A 21,576-nucleotide genomic window follows, 5' to 3' on the forward strand; every position below is an offset into this window, starting at 1 on the left:
TTTTCCGACCTACGGTCTTAACTATACAGATTCCTCGATGCCTCGATCAAGCGTCCTGGTACTAGAGCAGGTCTGTTAATAAGAGGTTGAAAAATTGCCGACCTCGTAACCTCACCGACCTCGTCTTCAAGTTGGACGACGCACCGAGTTCCGACCTTGATCACAGATCTAAGCTCGAGCACGGATCCGACCTCAACAAGTAATCTAACGCTGTAGTCGTCGGATTTGCCAAGTTCCTTCTGTCTTGCTATTCCGACCAACCAACCTTTTTTTTTTTTTTTACGGACTCCTCTTCTCTTTCTCTCGCCTCCTTCTTCTCTTTCTCCTTCTCTTTTCTTTTCTTTTCTTTTTTTTTTTTTTACAGCAGACCTCAGAATTCCAACAAATACATATATTCCTTTTTCCTTTTACAGAAAATATTCACCAGACTTCAAAGAAAAAATCAGCCTTAGTAAAATCTAATAAATATTAAAATAAATTATCTGGAAGACCATCAAAATATTCTTTAGCACAATGAACCTTTCTTTTCAGCTGGGTTATCTGCTCAAACTTTCGTACCTTATGTGGATCTCAACGGGTGGATCTGAAAACTTTTAAGATAGTAAAATCTCTTTCGTGGAGGGCACATTCCCGGCCAAGCTCAGCAAGGGGTTGAAAGGAATGGGTGGTTGGTTGTTTGGAGTTGTAGGACTGGAAAATAAGAACCGCTGCCCCTCTTGGGCAGAGCTCAGATTATTTGGAATGACGTTAAGGTTATTTTCTTGGTGGTTTGCCATTGTGGATCTCAGTGGGTTTTGAAAGTGAAAACTCCGGTGATGAAAAGATCTCCTTCGTTTCCCACAGACGGCGCCATTTGATAAATATTTTCCTCTTCCTGGTCCATGATAGATCTGGTTTTCCTCTGGGTCCTTTCTTGTTGGGCTCCCTGATGGGTCTCTCCATGTTCTACCTGGTGAAAGGACCAGTAAATAAGAAAGAATGGTCAGGGGCCTACCGGGTGTGCCCCGGCAGAGGCCCTCCGACGCTCAAGTCAGATTTTATGGCTCAGAGTAGTATATTTAGGCAAGGGTTACAGTAAGAATAAAAATGGTGTCCAGGAAGGAGAAGGAAGAAGAAGAGAGTCCCCTCTGCGTGGCCTCTACCGTGATATATATATCTGTCTCTCTGCCACAATGCTACCTGTCTTCTGTCGCCTAGCTCCGTATGTACGGATGTGTCAGGCGCCTGCTCCATGCGTAACGGCCATTAATTCTCCTCTGATACGCATGCGGAAGGACCTACCAGCGGGGCATCTTGGTCATTTTCCCCTTTCCGGGCTGGGTTGAATGGTAGGGCTGAAGTTGAGCCTGGTGAGGGCCTGATTACTGGGCCGAGAGGTTTGGGCCGGTTTGATTGAGGAGTCTAGGCGGAGTCCGGCCCTGTGACTGAGCGGGCTGGACCTGGCTCTCGAGGGGAATATTGAAGCCTTCGGATCATGGACTGTTTTCATGGGCCTGGCCTTTATACCGGGGTGAAGAAATCCAGCGATCATCAAGAAGTTTTAGGAAATAACTTATGCTAAAGGTTTTAGCACTGCAGATTATAGCGACAAACAAGTTTTGCATAACATAAGGTTTTAAGATTTCACTTACCTAAAAGTTTTTAGCAACACATTATAATAACAACTAAATTTTATTTAGCAATAGTTGTATTATAGCTAACTTTACTATTAGTAACGATTTCAAAAATGCATCACTAAAAATACTACTTTTTATGATTTTATAAATATGAATTCTTTATTTTAGTTAGTTTTTTAAATATTATTTTAGATTATAATAAAAATTTAATTTAATACATTTAATTGTTAATATAAGTTTTTAAATAAAAATAAAAAAATAAATTTGTAATTCTCAAGTAAAGAGGGGGTATTTTTGGCAATATTAATATTTTTCCTCCTCTTTTCTATATATATATATATATATATATATATATAGATTATAGATAGATATATAATTTAATCTATCCATCTAAATTTTTCTCAAAATTAATATAAATAGTAGGAACACGAATTCTGCATAATTTATTAGTATCCCGTCTTTTCATAACACTACCATGAAAATCATATATTTTAGTACTCAGTAAAGAGTAGATGAAAGAAGTTATCATCATGATGAAAGCAAGAACAAATAAAAGGACATGGTCGAGTGACTTATTTCTAGAACTAATACCAACCTCATACATTGATTTTTATATCCTTTCTTAATTATTTATTGGAAAATTCTTTCCAAGTATGTGCAATTTTATTTATTATACGCTTATTGATACAAAAGGATATGACCATCCAACAAAGTGATTGCCTAGCCGGTCATTTGTTCAGCAAGACGACCACTTGGTCGACCTAATAGATAACCATGATGACCAGTGGTTAGACGAGTTGTGGAGACTCGATGAATTGAGACGAGGTGTACAGACCAGAAGAGGTATGGACTCGACGACCTAGACGAGGTGTAGACCTGACGACATGGATAACTTGGTGGATGACCAGACGAGGTGTAGACCTGATGACCTGGACGAGGTGTACACTTGACGACCTGGTGACCTAGTGGATGATCAGATGACCAAACGAGGTGTAGGAGCGACTTAATATCACCTACTAATAACCAGACAATAGGAAGACCTGATGAGCCAATGGTTGGATCAACGAAGCGACTTAATATCACCTACTGATGACTAGATGATAGGACGACCTGATGAGCAAATGGTCAGACCAGTGGCCAAACGATAGGACAAACTGATGAGCAAATGGTCGGACCAACGACCAGACAATATGACGACCTAATGACCAAATGGCCAGATCACTTAGTGGACAGTGTATATCCTGATGATCGATGTAACAACCTGATTAAATGGCACCGTATTGTTTTACACATATATCATTTTTGTAGAAGGACACAGTTTAAATTTAGCTTAGGTTCTTTAAAGATCTTATTCTTTTGGATTCTTCTAGTTGTGATGTGCATGTGGGTTAAGCCTATGGATGAGTATAAATAGCCCTTCTTGTACAGAGTAAAATATCAATATATACAAAAGAGTATTATTCATTTCCCTATTTTTAACGTGGTATTAGAGCAGTAGAGTTTCTAAGGTTAGGATTTGGTAAAGGTTGTGATCTTTGTACAACTCAATCCATTTTTCTAAAACACTAGAATACGAAGGAATGACAGGTCCAGTGCCTATAGAAGAAACTAAGGTGTCCGGTTTGCATAAGGATAAATAACATGTAGTGGACACGGTAAATGGTGATCCATACTGCCTACAATCATCAGACCATCCAAGTATGATTTTAGTCTCAGCATCTTTAATAAGGAGTAAAAACTTCATATCTTAGAATAGAGCTATAAGAATAGCATTAGGAGCCAAATAGAAGCTAGGCTTTGTCAATGGCACTACTCTGATACCGAGTAAAGATAATGAATTCTTTGAAAATGGAAAAGATGTGACTATATGGTCACATCTTGGATTCTAAACTCCATTTTGAAAGATCTCGTAGATGGTTTCATATACATGGCTTCTTCAAGGAATTTGTGGTGTGAGATTACAGAAAGATTTGGAGAGAGTAATGGCACTCAAATATATAAATTATGTAGACAGATTTCTCTCATTTCTCAAGAAAATTCTCTTGTTTCTCTCTACTTCACCCATCTGAAAAGGTTATGGGATGAGTTAGGGTCTATAAAAGTTTTATCCCCATGTTATTATGGAGCGTCCAAAGCCATTAATGAAATTAACAATAGGAATAGACTCATGCAATTCTTGATGGGTTTAAATGAAATTTTTTATTATGTGAGAGACCAAGTTTTGGTTCTTAACCCTCTACCATCCATAAACCGAGCATATTCTATGGCCTTAAAGCACGAATCTCAAGAAGAGGTTCTGAATAAAAGAAAATATGAATCAAATGAAACCTTGGTGTTGTTTAATCAGTCACAAAAGGGAAAACAGAAAAGGTATGATCGAAAGAAAGGTCACTGTAATCATTATAACATGGATAGTCATGTTAGGGATAATTATTTTAAGCTTATAGGATATCCTGACTAGTTCAAGAATAAAACCAAAATTGGAAAAAAAAACCTATTAGACAGGATAGAGAATGAAATGCTGGCCAGAAATTGATGCCGTAACTAAGGATCTAGAGTTTGAAGAGAATAGTCCTCTTGATGTAACGCATGATACTGCTAAAATTGATGAGATTGGAACAGCCCTAAGTAATCTTCAACAAGAGTTCACAAGGTTGGTGAAAGGAAAAGCAGCCTTAACAGCCACAACTATTGGTGCAAGTACTCAAAGCTTGAACTGTGGCCCACATCCCTCTGCAGGTAATTTTTATTCTGTTAATATTTGGACCAATAAAGTGTATAATAATGTAATCTGAATTCTAGACACAAGTGTCACCGACTACATATCACCAAATAAGTTTTTGTTTAATAGTCTATCTAAATTATAAAAAAAAAAATATTTTTGTTCACTTGCCTAATGGGAATATGGCTAGGGTAACACATGCTGACACAATTTTTTTGTATGATTCTATTATTTTGAGTGGTATGCTCTATATTAGAAATTTTAATTACAATCTATTATCTATTAGCAAGTTGATAAAGCATAACAAGGTCTTGTTATTTTTCCATATTCATCTTTGCTTCATACAGGACCCTCTGATTGAAAGGATGGTGGGTGTGGGAAAGGAAGAATGAGGTTTATACATATTAACCCAGAGAAGTTTTAATAAATCTGCAGTTTATAATTGTTGCCTAGAATTCTGCACATTGTATCTTCTCTTCAGACATTTGTAAATATTGTGCATGGTATTTCTAATATGAACAAAGAAAGGATTAATGATATGACATATAAGTCTACTTACACGCGTAGTCTTAAGGATGTTCATGACACGCTGGGACATGTTTCTATTGGCAAACTAAAATATGTTAATCGGATTATGTATGATAAAAATGAAAACTTACAGTATGAAATATGTTATTTGGCTAAAACAGCCTAGGCTTACTTTTCTTATAAGTCATAATTTGAGTATGAAACCCTTTGATTTGGTGCATGTGGATATATAGGGGCCTTATGGAGAAGAGTTCTTAACTAGAGCTAGATATTTCCTAACTATTATTGATGATCACACTAGGGCTATTTGGACCTTTATAATGCAATTCAAAGATCAGAGTATACATTTTCTGTCCACATTTTAAAAAATGATTAAGAATCAGTTTGAGGCTAAAGCAAAAATTATAAAGGCTGATAATTGGCATGAGTTTTTTAGCAGAGAATGTCAAAATATGTTTGAAAATAGGGGTATTATTCACCAGAGGTCTTACCCTTACACTTCACAATAAAATGGAGTGGTGGAGAGGAAACATAGACATTTACTAGACACTGCCAGGGTCTTAAGGCTTCAAGGCAACATGCCAAAGAAATTTTAGTCGGAATGTATTTTTATAGCCTCTTATCTCATAAATAGGATGCCTATTGCTAGACTTAAATGGGAAAGTCTTTATGAGAGATAGTATAAAAGGGTTCCAGATTATACACACCTCAGAAAATTTGGGTGTTTATATTTTGCTACCAGAGTTGGTCCTCATAACGATAAGTTTGAGCCAAGATCTATTAAAACTATTATGACAGGATATAGGGGGACTCATAAGACTTAAAAACTTTAGGATTTATAGACAAATAATATTCTGGTTAGCAGAGATGTAGTTTTTTGTGAAGATATTTTTCCTTATGCACATGCTACAAATTTAAATTTATCTCCCATGATTCATATTTCCATTACTGAGCCTGATATTGTAAATATGGCCCTTACACATTCAATTCCTCATTCCATATATGGCCAGTCCGACTAGGACAGTTTAGGTCACTCTATGTCTCACCAATCCGACTAGGAAAGTTCAGGTCACTCCATGTCCGACCAGTCTGACCAGGTCAATTTAGGTACATATCCCTCTTGTATTGAATTAAAAAAGTCCACTAGAGTTGCACGCAAGCCAGCTTGGTTGCAAGACTTTGTTAGTTTTGCATCAACTCAACCTAGCCTGTTTCCAGGGTGTGCTTTGAATCACTCCATCAATCCTTTTTTCATAATATAGCAGTTGTTAATGAACAACTACATATGCATAAGCTTCTCTTGATACTCAGTGGGTTGCTACTATGCAGCAAGAATTGACGGCTTTAGAGAAAAATCATATGTGGGTTCTTACAGACTTACCTAAAGGGAAAAAAGTCATTGGGAATAAATGGGTTTATAAAATAAAATATAAACCTATTAGTGAAGTGGAGAGGTCTAAGGCTCGTCTAGTAGCCAAGGGCCACAATCAAATTGAAGGTCTAGATTTTAAGGACAGACTCTTCCCTATTGCAAAACTAACACCTGTTAGGATCTTAATTGCTTTAGCAACAACAAAATAATGACATGTTTATCAACTTTATATTAACAATACTTTTCTCCATGGTAGTTTAAATGAGGAGGTTTACATGCTACCTCCTTAAGGATATCATAAGGCTTTATCAGGCTATGTTTGTTTGCTTAAAAAAACTCTCTATGATTTAAAACAGGCCTCCAGGCAGTGGAATATTGAGTTCACTAGCTTCCTCAAATCTTTAGGGTTTAAACAGTCTTTCCATAATCATTGCTTGTTTATTAAGCAATCAGGGCACTCGTTTATGGCATTATTAATATATGTTGATGATGTGATTGTGATGGGCACTTCACTTGATGATATTACTATTGTTAAAACCACTTTGTACAATAAATTTACTATCAAAGATCTAGGTCATCTTAAATATTTTCTTAAGCTGGAAATAGCTCAATTTGATTAGGCCACTATACTTAGTCAAAGGAAATTTATTACTGACTTGTTGACTAATGTTGGTATGTTAAATTGTAAATCTGTTTTATTTCCTCTACCTAAGGGCTTGCATTTATCACCAGATACTTGTGAGCCTCTTGCTCAACTGGATCGGTATAGAAGGCTTATTAGGAGACTTTTATACATTAATCTCACTAGGCCAGACATTAGCCCTCTAAGCTAGTATATAGCTACCCCTAAAAAACCTCATCAGGAAGCAACCATACATATTTATGATATCTAAAGGATACTGTTAACGCTAGTCTTTGTTTTCCTGTCAGTTGAGCTTTTCGAATTATTGCTTATCATGACTCGGATTGGGCATCCTGTTGTTTTTTTTTTTTTGAAAATCTTTAATCGGGTTTGAGATTTTTCTTGGATCTTCAATGATTTCCTGGAAAACAAAAAAACAAACTATTGTTTCCAAATTCTAGGGCCATGGCTACAATAATTTGTGAATTGCTTTGGATTATATCTATTTTATGAGATTTGCAGGTTTCAATTAGTTATCTGGTCTAACTTTATTGTGACAACAAGGCGACTATACAAATTGCAACTAATTCAAATTTCCATGAGAGGACGAAATATATAGATATCGACTGTAATATTGTGTGAGAATAACTTCAGAAAGATTTTCTAATTACTTCACATATGTCAAGTCAAGACCATATAGTAGACCTGTTCACTAAGCCTTTATCGGCTGCGTTACATCAACAATTTTGCTCTAAGTTGTCTCTAATGTCTCTCCTAACTCCATCTTGCACGGAGGGGGTGTAGAAGGATACGACCATCCAACCAGAACGACCTGGTGACCTAGTGGATGACCAGATGACCAAGTAAGGTGCAAGAGCAACTTAATGTCACCTACTAATGACCAAACGATAAGACAACCTAATGAGAAAATAGTCGGACCAATGAAGCGACTTAATGTTACCCACTGACGACCAGATAATAAGACGACCTGATGAGCAAATGGTCGGACAAATGACCAGAGGATAGGACAACCTGATGGACCCAACATAGACTACATCCTATAAGTTATTTATTTCATTGATATGATTGCTTAGAAAGATGATTGGTTCAGGTTTAGGTTCAATTAATACTTTTGCTAGAAATTCCCTTAGAGTCACACAGGGAATGGTTTTTGTGTGAAACCATTCTTAGTCATATGTTAATTCAGTTTCTTCTCTCCCTTTTGAGACATTGCTTTCTTTGTAGGCATCTTCATTATTCTGAATTTAGTTGGAGTTTGCACTAGTAATGATCCTCTCTTTCTTTTACTCTTTTTGTGAGTAAAAATAGCCCATCCTTTATCAGATTCTACTTTCTTTTTATTGTCTTTTAGCTTGATACCGCCAACATGTGGTTAGTTGCCGGCTTGAAGTCAAGATGAGGTTTGAGTCAGATATGCATTACTCAAGATTTGAATTGGTTCAAAAGACTCGAATTTCAGCATCATGACAAGTGGACCACTATACGGATTGATTCTTTCGATAGTAGCCATATTTGAAGTTGTAGTTTCTTCATCAAAAGTGACATCTCCTCTTGCATGTAGCTCCATAATCTTATCTTTCAAGACAAACCACTTTCACATAGGATGGCTAATCAATCGATGATACCCACAATAGTTTGAATCATTCACACGATTAGTCTCTTATGGACATTTCATTTCTGGCAATTCAATGAAGTTAGCTTGTAGAAAATCATTCAATATCCCTAGTACATCAGAATTAAAGAAAGGATATTGCTTCTCTTATCATTCTTTCAAGGTGATTTTCATTCTAGCATAACCCTTGGTAGGAGTACTATTTTCTTCTTTCTTCTCTTCTAACTTGGCATTGGTAGAGAACTTGAATAGTGTTCTACTAACAGCCATAGATTGTATTCTTTTTAACTTTTAAAGAAGCTTTGCCCCCTTTGTAAAACTCATAGTTCTCCTTAGCTTTCTCAGGCTCTTGCATTTAGAAATCCTTATCTTTCTACTACAGCAAAGCTAAGCTCCATGTCATGAGCATGAGTTACCAATTCTTCAAAAGCATTATGCTTGATACATTGAAGAATGTAACTCAACCCCCTAATACATGCCTTGTATACATATATCCAAAGACAACATTTCTAAGAGGTGATCTTTGCAGTTAAGACTAAGTTTCTCCACCTATGTATGTAATCAATAATAGGTTCTTCCGCCCATTGATGAGTGTTTGTGAGCTCAGTCATGCTAACAACTTAATGTGTACTATAAAATCGATTAAAGAATTTTTGTTCAAGTTGCTCCCAACTGTCTATAGTGCCTGGCTCTAACTCAGTATACCAAGCAAATGCATTTCCTTTCAATGGTCAAAAAAACTGCTTGACCATGAGTTCTCTTTCAGTACCAACATTATTGCAGGTTTCCACAAAATGAACCACATTTTGTTTTGGATAGTCTTTACCATCAAACTGTTGAAATTTTAGAGGCTGATAATTAGCAGGCATCTTCATGAGGTCAATCCTTTGAGTGTAAGGTTTAGCGTATGTGTAAGAAGGTTGGGTGATACTTTCAACTTGATCCTTGATTGCCTCCTTGATGATATCCTTGAATTAATTTTAAGGAATCGAGCCATAGCAGCAACTTGCAAGCTTTCTATAGCAGCAGTGGTGGAACTCTCCACACCTTCTTGTTGACTTTGGATTTGAGGTTCCTTGATGGCTATTGGCCCTTTCTCAGCCAACCCATCCACCTTGTTCATTAAATAAGTAATCTGATTATCTTTCTCTTTGATTTAGTCAACCAGCATCTCCAAAAGTTTGCCCATTTTGGTGATTTGCTCTTTTAAAGGGATGTTATTCATCATGATAGTCATGGTATCATATTCCATAGATTTTTCAGAAACCATAACTATTACAGATGACTTCTCACTTGAATTTTTTTATAACAGTTGGTGTATTTCCTTGTGAAGTCATGGAAGTTGATTCTTGATTCTTTATAAAGGAAAAAGATGAAAGGTAGGAAGATCCCACTGGGAGTGCCAAAAATTTATACACACAAATTTCTTGTCTAAAATTAAAGACAAAGAAAATGTAAATAAATATCAATTTAATAAAAGAAAGCGAGATTCGATTTCTAACAATTAATTTCTTGAGATAAAGAAACTAAATCCTTTTATTCTTTCCTTTGACTTGTGTGATTTAAGGGCTTGAAAAGCTTGTTCTTGAATCGATAGAAAATACTTCTTTGATTTAAGGAATAATGACTTGTAGATTTGGTAGTCTTGAAACTTGGATGAAATTTTTGTAGAGCTGATATACTCTCTTCTTTGACACTTGTGATTTAAGGGTTTGAAAAGCTTGTTATTTAATCGGTAGAGAAGACCACTTCGATTTGGAGAAGAAGGACAGGTAGATTTGATAGTCTTGAATCTTGGGTGGAGTTGGTAGCTTGTAGTCTTGAGAGAGTTTCTGCGGCTTGAGACTTGATCATCTTCTTCTTCCCCTTTGAGGAGTAGGACCTCCCTATTTATAGGAGATTTGATAGGAGGATCCAATTGCTTGTTGACAAGTATATCTATTTTCTTGGTTGACTTGTCCTTTTTAATTGGGTGATATGACATCTTTTAGTTGGCCAATTTATGTCACTGATATTTAAATGAGTTATTTAGTGAGATTAATTTAATTAAAAATTACTAAATAAAATTTATAAATCTACAAAACATGTGACATTTTATAATTGAAACTTAATTTTTTTTTTATTCTTGCAATGATGTGCTTTATTATTATGATAATTACTATAATAAAATGAATCTATTTTAATACAAGTTTGCCGATGCAATATGTCACGGTTTCAGATTTTAGCAATCGCCTGGAACCATGCGGCACTTGACTTGAACACCTTCAAGCCAAGTCAGCCTTAAGAATCACTCAATATCCTGTGAACATGAATACCCTGATTAGTCAAGGTTATATCAACGAACAACGAAGCCAACAGACAGCATTCCATCAGAAGCCTCACAGTAGGCACAAAAGATAAGAACTGAACATGGAAATTCATGAACAGGCTACTTATTTTATTCCAGGGACAAAATAGTAATTATACATTATCATTAACGCAATCGTTACAATAATTCTCACCTCCCTTGTAGACAGGGGGGACGGTCTACAAGGAGTGAAGGCACAACTCAGGATATCCGTAGGCCTACGGTAACCAACTGGGCCCAGCCCCAGCTGGTGGCCAACTAGTCACTCCCCCTAAAGAGTCTTAGGAATAACTAGGCTTGTGGCAGGAGGAGACATCAACATATCTCATATGACACCCCCCAAAATAAATACATGGAAAGGAATTACAACAAATTGTCTCGGCCCTTATCTTCTTACTAATTTCTACTAATTTATCCCACTATTGCTTCCAGGGAATTCCAATGTTGGAAAATTACAGTTTTAGTCCCTAAAAACTCTATGACCTTGACAATATATATCAGTAAATTATATATGTGTAAAATATTTTTTTATATAAACTTTAAATATTGCTAAATATTAATTATACAGTAACGTTTTAAAATACACATTAGTATATAATTTTCTTCCCATAAAAATCTCTCGGTTGGCTGATTACATAAACGTAAAAAATTTTATGACACAAGTATAAACATAGAAAAATTTTAATTATATATAAATACTTAAAAATGTCTCTATATATTAAGTAAACCAATTTAATTTATTTTCAGATTTATTTTTTTGATAAATGGTCGATTTATTGTTTTTAAATAAGTTTAATTTTGATCTATTTTGTAATACCCGGCTCGAGTCTGGCCTCGGAATTCCTGTCGTCTGGTGGAATCTCGGGTGTCGGAACCCTCGAGAAGGGTAAGACATATGTTTTCATGTGTGTTTTAAGAGTTTTGAATGTTTTCAAGTGTGAAAGGAAATGAGTTTTGAAAGAAAAGCAATAAGGGAGAAATGCAAAGGTTCGGCCGCCAAAGGTCACTTTCGGCCGCCGAACATTGCATGGTTTCGGATTCACGTTCGGCTGCCGAAGGTGGTCTGGCCAGCCACCTATTTAAGGGCCAAAGGTCGGTGGAAGGAGGATATTTCTCCTCCACTTGCAGCCAGAGGTGAGTTCCAGCCTCTCCCAAGTTGACTTTCATGTTTTTCATGTTTTTCACCAAATCTTTCAAGGGTTTTACGAGTCTTGGTGTGTTTTGAAGGTTTTGAGCAAAAATAGCAAGTTTGGAAGTTTGGAGCTTTGGAAGAGGTTTTCTCCATATCTCCACGTTCGGATCACTTGATCTCTTGTTTGGAAGAGGTAAGTCAAGATCCAAAACCTCTTTTACTGATTTTTGAAGGTTTTATGGGAATTGTATGGATAGTATGCATGAATAGGGTTTTGGTTGAGGTTTTGCATGATTTTGTGTTTACGCATATTTAAGTGTTGTTTGTATGTTTTTTGGGGTTCTAAGTGAGTTTTAGGTCCTTTTATGCATGTTTTCTGGTATGTGCTAGTTGAGAGTAGTTGATATGCATGTTGGGTAAGTTTGGGGGAAAGGTTTGCATGAAACAGAGCAGGGTTCTGCCCAGCGGGCAAAACCAGGTTCAGCCGCCGAAGGAAGGTTCGACCGCCGAACCCCTTGTGGAGGCAGTTTCGGCTGCCCAAGCTTGCCCCCGAAAGCGAGGCTTTCGGTTGAGAAAGGGACTTTCAGCCGCCGAAAGAGGGAGTTCGGCCGCCGAAAGTGTGTGAGTTTCGTCTCTGGACGAGACCTTCGGCCGCCGAAGGTGCCGCCGAACATGCATGAGTTTCGTCTCTGGAGAGGGGTTTCGGCCGCCGAACTTGCCGCCGAAAGTGCCCTGTCCAACTTTCTTTTGCATGTTTTATGTGATTGTTTGGGGATCGTTTAGAGGGTTTTGAGGGAGTTTTTTTAGAGTTATTCTTGAGTTAGTGTGGTCCCTCATTTGAGTCCACCTGTGTAGGTACGGACTAGAGGAACCCCAGAGAGCAGCAGTAAGTACTGTTTCAGAACCTGCCGAGTCAGCCACAGGTGAGTGGAACTTCTCTTTTCAGAACTAAACTGCTTTGAGCATATGTCATGCATCATAAGAGTATAGTAGGGTGTTTGCATTAGTTTCACGAAGTTGACGCATTGCATAATACGATGTGTATGAGGCTGTGGATAGACCAAGGCGACTCCAATAGCCCAAGCTCTGTTATAAGACCTGGCCGGGTCAGGCAGCCATCTGTAGGTAAGACCTGACTAGATCAGGCAGCAGAGATAGTAAGACCTGGCTGGGCCAGGCAGGTAGAGTTGTAAGACCTGGCTGGGCCAGGCAGCCTAAGGTTGTAAGACCTGGCTAGGCCAGGCATCCTTATATTGGGATTTTTGGTGGTCATGTCTATCCCTGAGATGATGTGATGTAGTGCATTCCATGAGATCATGTTTTCAAATTATGGTTTCTAGTTCTGCTCATTGGGCTTGTATAGCTCATCTCTCTCCCCTATCCCCCAGGTTTGCAGGTTCAGAGTCCAGAGGGAGTCCAGCAGGGTTTGCAAGAAGAAGAGTTATGTAATCGCTAGTGTGGACATGTACATGTAAAGAGATAATGTATAGTGTGTAGCTTTGTGCTTGACTTATAAGAGTTGTAATCCCTTGTTGTAGACACATGATCAGTCTATGTATGTTTTCTTTTCTTGTTATGTATATGAGAAAACTAGGCTTAACATTATGAGTTATATCCGCCTAGAGGGGGGATAAAATAGAAAAGATATAGTGCATGCACAGGTTAAGCCTTGGAGTAAAGACAAGTTTTATATGTTGACAGAAAATTTATGATCATGTATGGGATGTCACAGGTACACAGACATTATAGTAGGCTTACTACGGGTCCCGGCGACCTTAAGTCGATCTGGATCCTAGTGCCGGTAGCAGTTCGGTTTCCGCGCTGTTACAGATTGGTATCAGAGCCCTAGGTTCACATGGTCGGACCTATATAGATAGAGTTGGGCTCGTAGAGGTTTAGTGGGTCAAGCACAATAGGAAAACATGTCCACTAGGATAGGATGTTAGTCGCTGATGATGTGCAATGCCATGATGCATGTGTTGTTTTCCTCTATGTGTTGCTTATGTGCTCTGTTATGTGTTGTTTTCCAGAGAGAGTTAAGATGCGAGGAACTCGTCGATCCGCGAGATTGACTGGAGTCCCACCTGAAAGTGAGGGTACAGCTGCTCGTCCTCCTGCATTGCCAAGGGCAAGGACTCACAGGTCAAGTAGGGAGAGAACGTCAAGAGACCCTAGAAGGTCTTCTGACGAGAGCAGAAGAGGAATAGGCAGAGGGGGGAGATCGGAAGAAGAGAGAGTTGCTATGGAGGAGGATCAGAGTAGAGATGGAAGTATGGGTAGAGGAAGGTCAGAAGAAGGTATGGGGGAGTCCCAGGGAGGCGTACAGGCCTCGGGGTTTGGCTATCCACCCTTTCCACAAGGCCCAGGGGATCCGATGGGAGGTACGTCGGATTACTCCAGCTTTGCCCCATATCCACCCTACATGCCCTATATGCCCTATCCTTCCTTTTATCCACCATATCACATGTATCCACCCCCACCTTTTTATCCAAGTTCAACATCGCCTGAAGCCAGAGAAACAGTACCTCCACCACCACCACCTGAACCAGCAGCCCCTGTTGTTGAAGCACAACCCAGTTCTTCAGGGGGAACGAAGGTGAAGATGACAGAGTACTTAAAGTTGGATGCTCCTAAATTTAATACGGGAGATGATCCCTTTGAGTATCTCAGTGCAGTCAGAATGATAACGAGTTGGGAGCAGATGAGAGCAGGGCCATTGAGATGGCAGGGTTCACATTAAAATGTAAGAAAGCCAGAGAATGGTTTAAGAACTATGTGGACCCCAGAATAGACAGTATGTCATGGGAAGAGTTCGCCAACGAATTTGCTGGGTGGGCTTTCCCTGACAGTTCCAGGGAGCTAAAGGTTGTGGAGTTTGAGCAGTTGAGACAGACGGAGGAGATGAGCGTTGACGAGTATACAGATAAGTTCTTGGACTTGTTACCATACGTGGGTCAGGCGTATGATACAGATCAGAAGAAGGCAAAGAGATATGCCACGAGGCTTCATCCCAGGTATTTCTCCTTGATTCTCCACGCGGAGAAGGAGAGTTTCCACTCCATTGTGGATGCTGCTAGAAAGATGGAGGCCAGTGCCATAAGTTAGGGAGTAGTCAAGCAATTAAAGGCACAGTCTTCTGGTGCTAAACCAGGTTCCTCCTCACAGAGTACGGCAAGTGCGAGCAAAAAGAGATGGGATAAATTCAGAGGAAAGAGAGGCAAGTTCTGGAACAGGATTAAGACGGGTCTGGGAATGAGTAGCGGCTCCAGCTCTGGCACAGATATTCCAGTTTGCAATAGGTGTGGGAGACCTCACAGAGGAGCTTGTTTGTTGGGATCTACAGCCTGCTATAGATGTGGGCAGGAGGGACATTATGCACGGGAATGTCCTCAGGCGACTTTGGTTACACCATCCCAGCAGATGACCTCAGGTAGTGTCGTACAGTCAGCAGCTTCAGCCCGTCCACCAAGCAGTGGCAGAGGTAGAGGAAGAGGGGCAGCCTCTTCATCAGGGATGGGTTCCCGAGGTGTAGGTTCGTCAGCTCCAGCACGGATTTTCACCATGACGCAACAGGAGGCAGACACTTCGAACACAGTGGTGTCAGGTACTCTCATCATTGGGTGTTCAGAGGTGTATGCTTTAATGGACCCTGGTGCTTCTCACTCTTTCATTTCTTCTAGAGCCGCAGAGAGATTGGGGTTGATCGTATCCGAGTTAGAGTGTCCTCTCTGGGTCAGTGGACCTAGATGTGACCCATCATTGGCAAAGTCAGTCTGTCAGTTCAGTCCAGTGTTTTTAGAGGATAGATGCCTTCCAGCTGATCTTGTGGTTCTAGAGTTGACAGATTTTGATGTCATTCTAGGGATGGATTGGTTATCTACCTATAGTGCTACTTTGCACTGCAGGGACAAGGTAGTGAGTCTCAGAGACCAGGATGGGTCAGAGTGTGTCTTCAGAGGAGACAGGAGAGGGACACCTAGGGGTTTGATATCAGCCCTCCAGGCTCGTAGGATGTTGAGGACGGGGTGTCAGGGGTTCCTAGCTTATGTGAGAGAGCTAGACAGTCGGGTTAGGGAACCATCCTCAGTACTAGTTGTTAGAGAATTCCTAGATGTGTTTCCTGAAGAGCTTCCAGGACTACCACCTGATAGGGAAATAGAGTTCGAGATAGAGTTGATGCCCGGTGCCAGACCGATCTCTATTCCTCCCTACAGGATGGCGCCAACAGAGTTGAGAGAGTTGAAAGAACAGTTATAGGATTTGGTAGCAAAAGGTTTCATCCGCCCGAGTACCTCCCCTTGGGGTGCTCCAGTATTATTTGTTAGAAAGAAGGATGGACCTCTTAGACTTTGTGTCGACTACAGGCAGTTGAACAAAGTCACTATCAAAAACAAGTATCCTTTACCCAGGATCGATGATCTATTCGACCAACTGGCAGGAGCAGGTTGTTTTTCTAAGATAGATCTGAGATCCGGATACCACCAGTTGAAGATCAGAGAAGGAGATGTATCCAAGACTGCTTTCAGAACCAGATATGGGCATTATGAGTTCCTAGTGATGCCGTTCGGGTTGACTAATGCCCCTGCAGCATTCATGGATCTCATGAATAGAGTTTTCAGGGAGTACTTGGATCGTTTTGTGATCGTCTTTATCGATGATATCTTAGTGTACTCCAGGAATGCGGAGGAGCATGCCCAGCATCTGAGGGTATTTTTGCAAACTTTGAGAGAGCATGGCTTGTATGCCAAGTTCTCCAAGTGCGAGTTCTGGCTCAGGAGCATTGCCTTTTTGGGACATGTAGTATCAGAGGAAGGAATAACAGTAGATCCCAAGAAGGTAGGGGCAGTAGCCAATTGGCCTACACCCACGACAGTGACAGAGATCAAGAGTTTTTTGGGTTTGGCAGGCTACTATCGGAGGTTCGTTCAGGACTTTTCGAAGATAGCTGCTCCTATGACCAGACTGACCAGGAAGAATCAGAAGTTCGTATGGGCAGAGGATTGTGGTGAGAGTTTTGAAGAGTTGAAGAGACGGTTGACTTCAGCACCGGTGTTAGCTCTGCCGAACAGTGATGATGATTTCACAGTGTTCTGTGATGCATCCCGAGTGGGATTAGGTTGTGTGTTAATGCAGAATGACAGAGTGATAGCTTATGCTTCTAGGCAGCTGAAGAGGCACGAGCTGAACTACCCGACACACGATCTTGAGATGGCAGTTGTTATCTTTGCACTTAAGATGTGGAGGCATTACCTCTATGGGGTAAAGTGTGAGATCTATACGGATCATAAGAGTCTGCAGCACATCTTGAGTCAGAGAGAGTTAAACTTGAGGCAGAGACGATGGGTTGAATTGCTCAGTGATTACGATTGTAAGATCCAGTATCATCCGGGTAAGGCTAATGTTGTAGCTGATGCCTTAAGCCGGAAGTCACTTAGCAGTTTATCCCACATTGCAGTAGAGAGAAGACCGGTGGTGAAGGACTTTTACAGACTCATGGATGAAGGGCTAAAGTTGCAGTTATCTGGTACAGGTGCTTTGATTGCACAGATGAGAGTGACACCAGTGTTTCTAGAGCAAGTGGCTCTGAAACAGCACGAAGATCCTGAGTTAGTGAAGATTGCCAGGACTGTTCAGTCTGGCAACAGTGCAGAGTTCAGATTTGACAGTGAGGGGATTCTTCGTCACGGTAAGGGATTATGTGTACCAGATGATAGTAGTTTGAAGGAAGACATTATGAGGGAAGCTCATAGTGCGAGGTATAGCGTTCACCCTGGAGCCACCAAGATGTATCAAGACCTGAGAAGGGTGTATTGGTGGCCAGCGATGAAGAGGGAAGTGGCACAGTTTGTGTCAGGTTGCGAGACATGTCAAAGGGTGAAGCTAGAACACCAGAAGCTGGTTGGAATGATTAACCCACTGCCGATTCCAGAGTGGAAATGGGAGAACATCGCTATGGATTTTGTAGTGGGGTTACCGGCGACGTCCAATAGGCTAGACTCCATATGGGTGATTGTGGACAGACTGACGAAATCTGCTCACTTCATTCCAGTCAGGAGCAACTATTCTGTGGACAAGTTAGCGCAGGTCTATGTAGAAGAGATAGTCAAGCTGCATGGAGTTCCAGTGTCGATAGTATCAGATAGAGGACCGCAGTTCACCTCCAAGTTTTGGCGGAGTCTGCAAGCTGCTATGGGTACAAGATTGGATTTCAGCACTGCTTTCCATCCACAGACAGACGGTCAGTCAGAGAGGACCATCCAGACCATAGAAGATATGCTAAGAATGTGTGTGTTAGACTTTGGCGGTTCTTGAAGGCAGCATCTGCCTCTGGTGGAGTTTGCCTACAACAACAGCCATCATGCTAGCATAGGGATGGCTCCTTATGAAGCTCTGTATGGGAGGAAGTGCAGAACACTTGTTTGCTGGGAAGAGGTAGGAGAGAAGGCTCTTGCAGAGCCAGAGTTAGTTGAGCTTACCAGCAAGTTAGTGCCTATCATCAGAGAGAGGATCAGAACAGCTGTAAGCAGACAGAAAAGCTATGCAGACATCCGTAGAAAGCAGATAGAGTTCCAGGAGGGGGATATGGTATTGCTGAAAGTGTCTCCAATGAAAGGAGTGGTTCGCTTTGGAAAGAAAGGTAAATTGGCTCCACGGTACATAGGTCCCTTTGAGATCTTGCAGAAGATCGGGCCTGTGTCGTATAAACTGGATTTACCTACATCGATGGAACGAGTTCACCCGGTATTTCATGTTTCTATGTTGAGAAAGTTTGTGTCAGATCCAGAGAAGGTTCTTAGTGAGCCGGAGGTGGAAATCTTAAGCGATCTCACCTATGTCGAGCAGCCAGTGCGGATCATTGACACCCAGATTCGACAGCTGAGAAACAAGGAGATACCAATGGTGAAAGTCCTGTAGAACCACCATAACCTAGAAGAGTGCACTTGGGAGACACGGGAGTCGATGCTCCAGCAATATCCATATCTGTTTTAAGGTTAGGTTTTCCCCATTTTTTTATGTGTGTTTATGTGTTTCGTTGTTTGAGGAACATTCGAGAACAAATGTTCTTAAGGGGGGGAGAATGTAATACCCGGCTCGAGTCCGGCCTCGAAATTCCAGTCGTCTGGTGGAATCTCGGGTGTCGGAACCCTCGAGAAGGGTAAGACATATGTTTTCATGTGTGTTTTAAGAGTTTTGAATGTTTTCAAGTGTGAAAGGAAATGAGTTTTGAAAGAAAAGCAATAAGGGAGAAATGCAAAGGTTCGGCCGCCGAAGGTCACTTTCAGCCGCCGAAGGTCACTTTCGGCCGCCGAACATTGCATGGTTTCGGATTCACGTTCGGCTACCGAAGGTGGTCTGGCCAGCCACCTATTTAAGGGCCAAAGGTCGGTGGAAGGAGGATATTTCTCCTCCGCTTGCAGCCAGAGGTGAGTTCCAGCCTCTCCCAAGTTGACTTTCATGTTTTTCATGTTTTTCACCAAATCTTTCAAGGGTTTTACGAGTCTTGGTGTGTTTTGAAGGTTTTGAGCAAAAATAGCAAGTTTGGAAGTTTGGAGCTTTGGAAGAGGTTTTCTCCATATCTCCACGTTCGGATCACTTGATCTCTTGTTTGGAAGAGGTAAGTCAAGATCCAGAACCTCTTTTACTGATTTTTGAAGGTTTTATGGGAATTGTATGGATAGTATGCATGAATAGGGTTTTGGTTGAGGTTTTGCATGATTTTGTGTTTACGCATGTTTAAGTGTTGTTTGTATGTTTTTTGGGGTTCTAAGTGAGTTTTAGGTCCTTTTATGCATGTTTTCTGGTATGTGCTAGTTGGGAGTAGTTGATATGCATGTTGGGTAAGTTTGGGGGAAAGGTTTGCATGAAATAGAGCAGGGTTCTGCCCAGCGGGCAAAACCAGGTTCGGCCGCCGAAGGAAGGTTCGGCCGCCGAAGGAAGGTTCGGCCGCCGAAGGAAGGTTCGGCCGCCGAACCCCTTGTGGAGGCAGTTTCGGCTGCCCAAGCTTGCCCCCGAAAGCGAGGCTTTCGGTTGAGAAAGGGACTTTCGGCCGCCGAAAGAGGGAGTTCGGCCGCCGAAAGTGTGTGAGTTTCGTCTCTGGACGAGACCTTCGGCCGTCGAAGGTGCCGCTGAACATGCATGAGTTTCATCTCTGGAGAGGGGTTTCGGCCGCCGAACTTGCCGCCGAAAGTGCCCTGTCCATCTTTTTTTTGCATGTTTTATGTGATTGTTTGGGGATCGTTTAGAGGGTTTTGAGGGAGTTTTTTTAGAGTTATTCTTGAGTTAGTGTGGTCCCTCATTTGAGTCCACCTGTGTAGGTACGGACCAGAGGAACCCCAGAGAGCAGCAGTGAGTACTGTTTCAGAACCTGCCGAGTCAGCCAGAGGTGAGTTGAACTTCTCTTTTCAGAACTAAACTGCTTTGAGCATATGTCATGCATCATAAGAGTATAGTAGGGTGTTTGCATTAGTTTCACGAAGTTGACGCATTGCATAATACGATGTGTATGAGGCTGTGGATAGACCAAGGCGACTCCAATAGCCCAAGCTCTGTTATAAGACCTAGCCGGGCCAGGCAGCCATCTGTAGGTAAGACCTGACTAGATCAGGCAGCAGAGATAGTAAGACCTGGCTGGGCCAGGCAGGCAGAGTTGTAAGACCTGGCTGGGCCAGGCAGCCTAAGGTTGTAAGACCTGGCTAGGCCAGGCATCCTTATATTGGGATTTTTAGTGGTCATGTCTATCCCTGAGATGATGTGATGTAGTGCATTCCATGAGATCATGTTTTCAAATTATGGTTTCTAATTCTGCTCATTGGGCTTGTATAGCTCATCCCTCTCCCCTATCCCCCAAGTTTGCAGGTTCAGAGTCCAGAGGGAGTCCAGCAGGGTTTGCAAGAAGAAGAGTTATGTAATCGCTAGTGTGGACATGTACATGTAAAGAGATAATGTATAGTGTGTAGCTTTGTGCTTGACTTATAAGAGTTGTAATCCCTTGTTGTAGACACATGATCAGTCTATGTATGTTTTCTTTTCTTGTTATGTATATGAGAAAACTAGGCTTAACATTATGAGTTATATACGCCTAGAGGGTGGATAAAATAGAAAAGATATAGTGCATGCACAGGTTAAGTCTTGGAGTAAAGACAAGTTTTATATGTTGACAGAAAATGTATGATCATGTATGGGATGTCACAGGTACACAGACAGTATAGTAGGCTTACTACGGGTCCCGGCGACTTTAAGTCGATCTGGATCCTAGTGCCGGTAGCAGTTCGGTTTCCGGGCTGTTACATATTTTTTTAAAAAAATCTGGATTCAATTTGATTGCTAATTTCAATTCAATATACTTATAATTTCAATTTATTTCATAAAAGATTAGTTATTCAGAATTTAATTTGATTGTAAATCAAAACAATCTAACTCAATTCGCTTCAACTTTAAACAGAAACAATCGTTTCAGTTTAATTCATTTCAAAATTAAAATTTTAATTTTAATTAATTCAATTAAAATTAAAAAATTTATTTTAATTTAATTCAATTTAAAACTAAAATAACCGATTATATGCGTTTATTAATATTTTGAAATGTTATCCAGTAATTAGGATTA

At 40.5% G+C, this 21,576-nt stretch overlaps 1 long non-coding RNA gene across 1 annotated transcript; it reads right to left on the reverse strand.

The window, feature by feature from the left end:
- Window positions 1-362: 362 nt before the first annotated feature.
- On the reverse strand, window positions 363-950 carry LOC122723510. Its single transcript, XR_006350416.1, has 2 exons — window positions 559-950; window positions 363-428 (listed from the first exon to the last, which is right to left on the reverse strand). It is a non-coding gene; the product is annotated as an uncharacterized LOC122723510 (long non-coding RNA).
- Window positions 951-21,576: the final 20,626 nt, after the last annotated feature.

This window comes from Manihot esculenta, chromosome 4, assembly GCF_001659605.2.
Source record: "Manihot esculenta cultivar AM560-2 chromosome 4, M.esculenta_v8, whole genome shotgun sequence".
Lineage (NCBI taxonomy): Eukaryota > Viridiplantae > Streptophyta > Magnoliopsida > Malpighiales > Euphorbiaceae > Manihot > Manihot esculenta.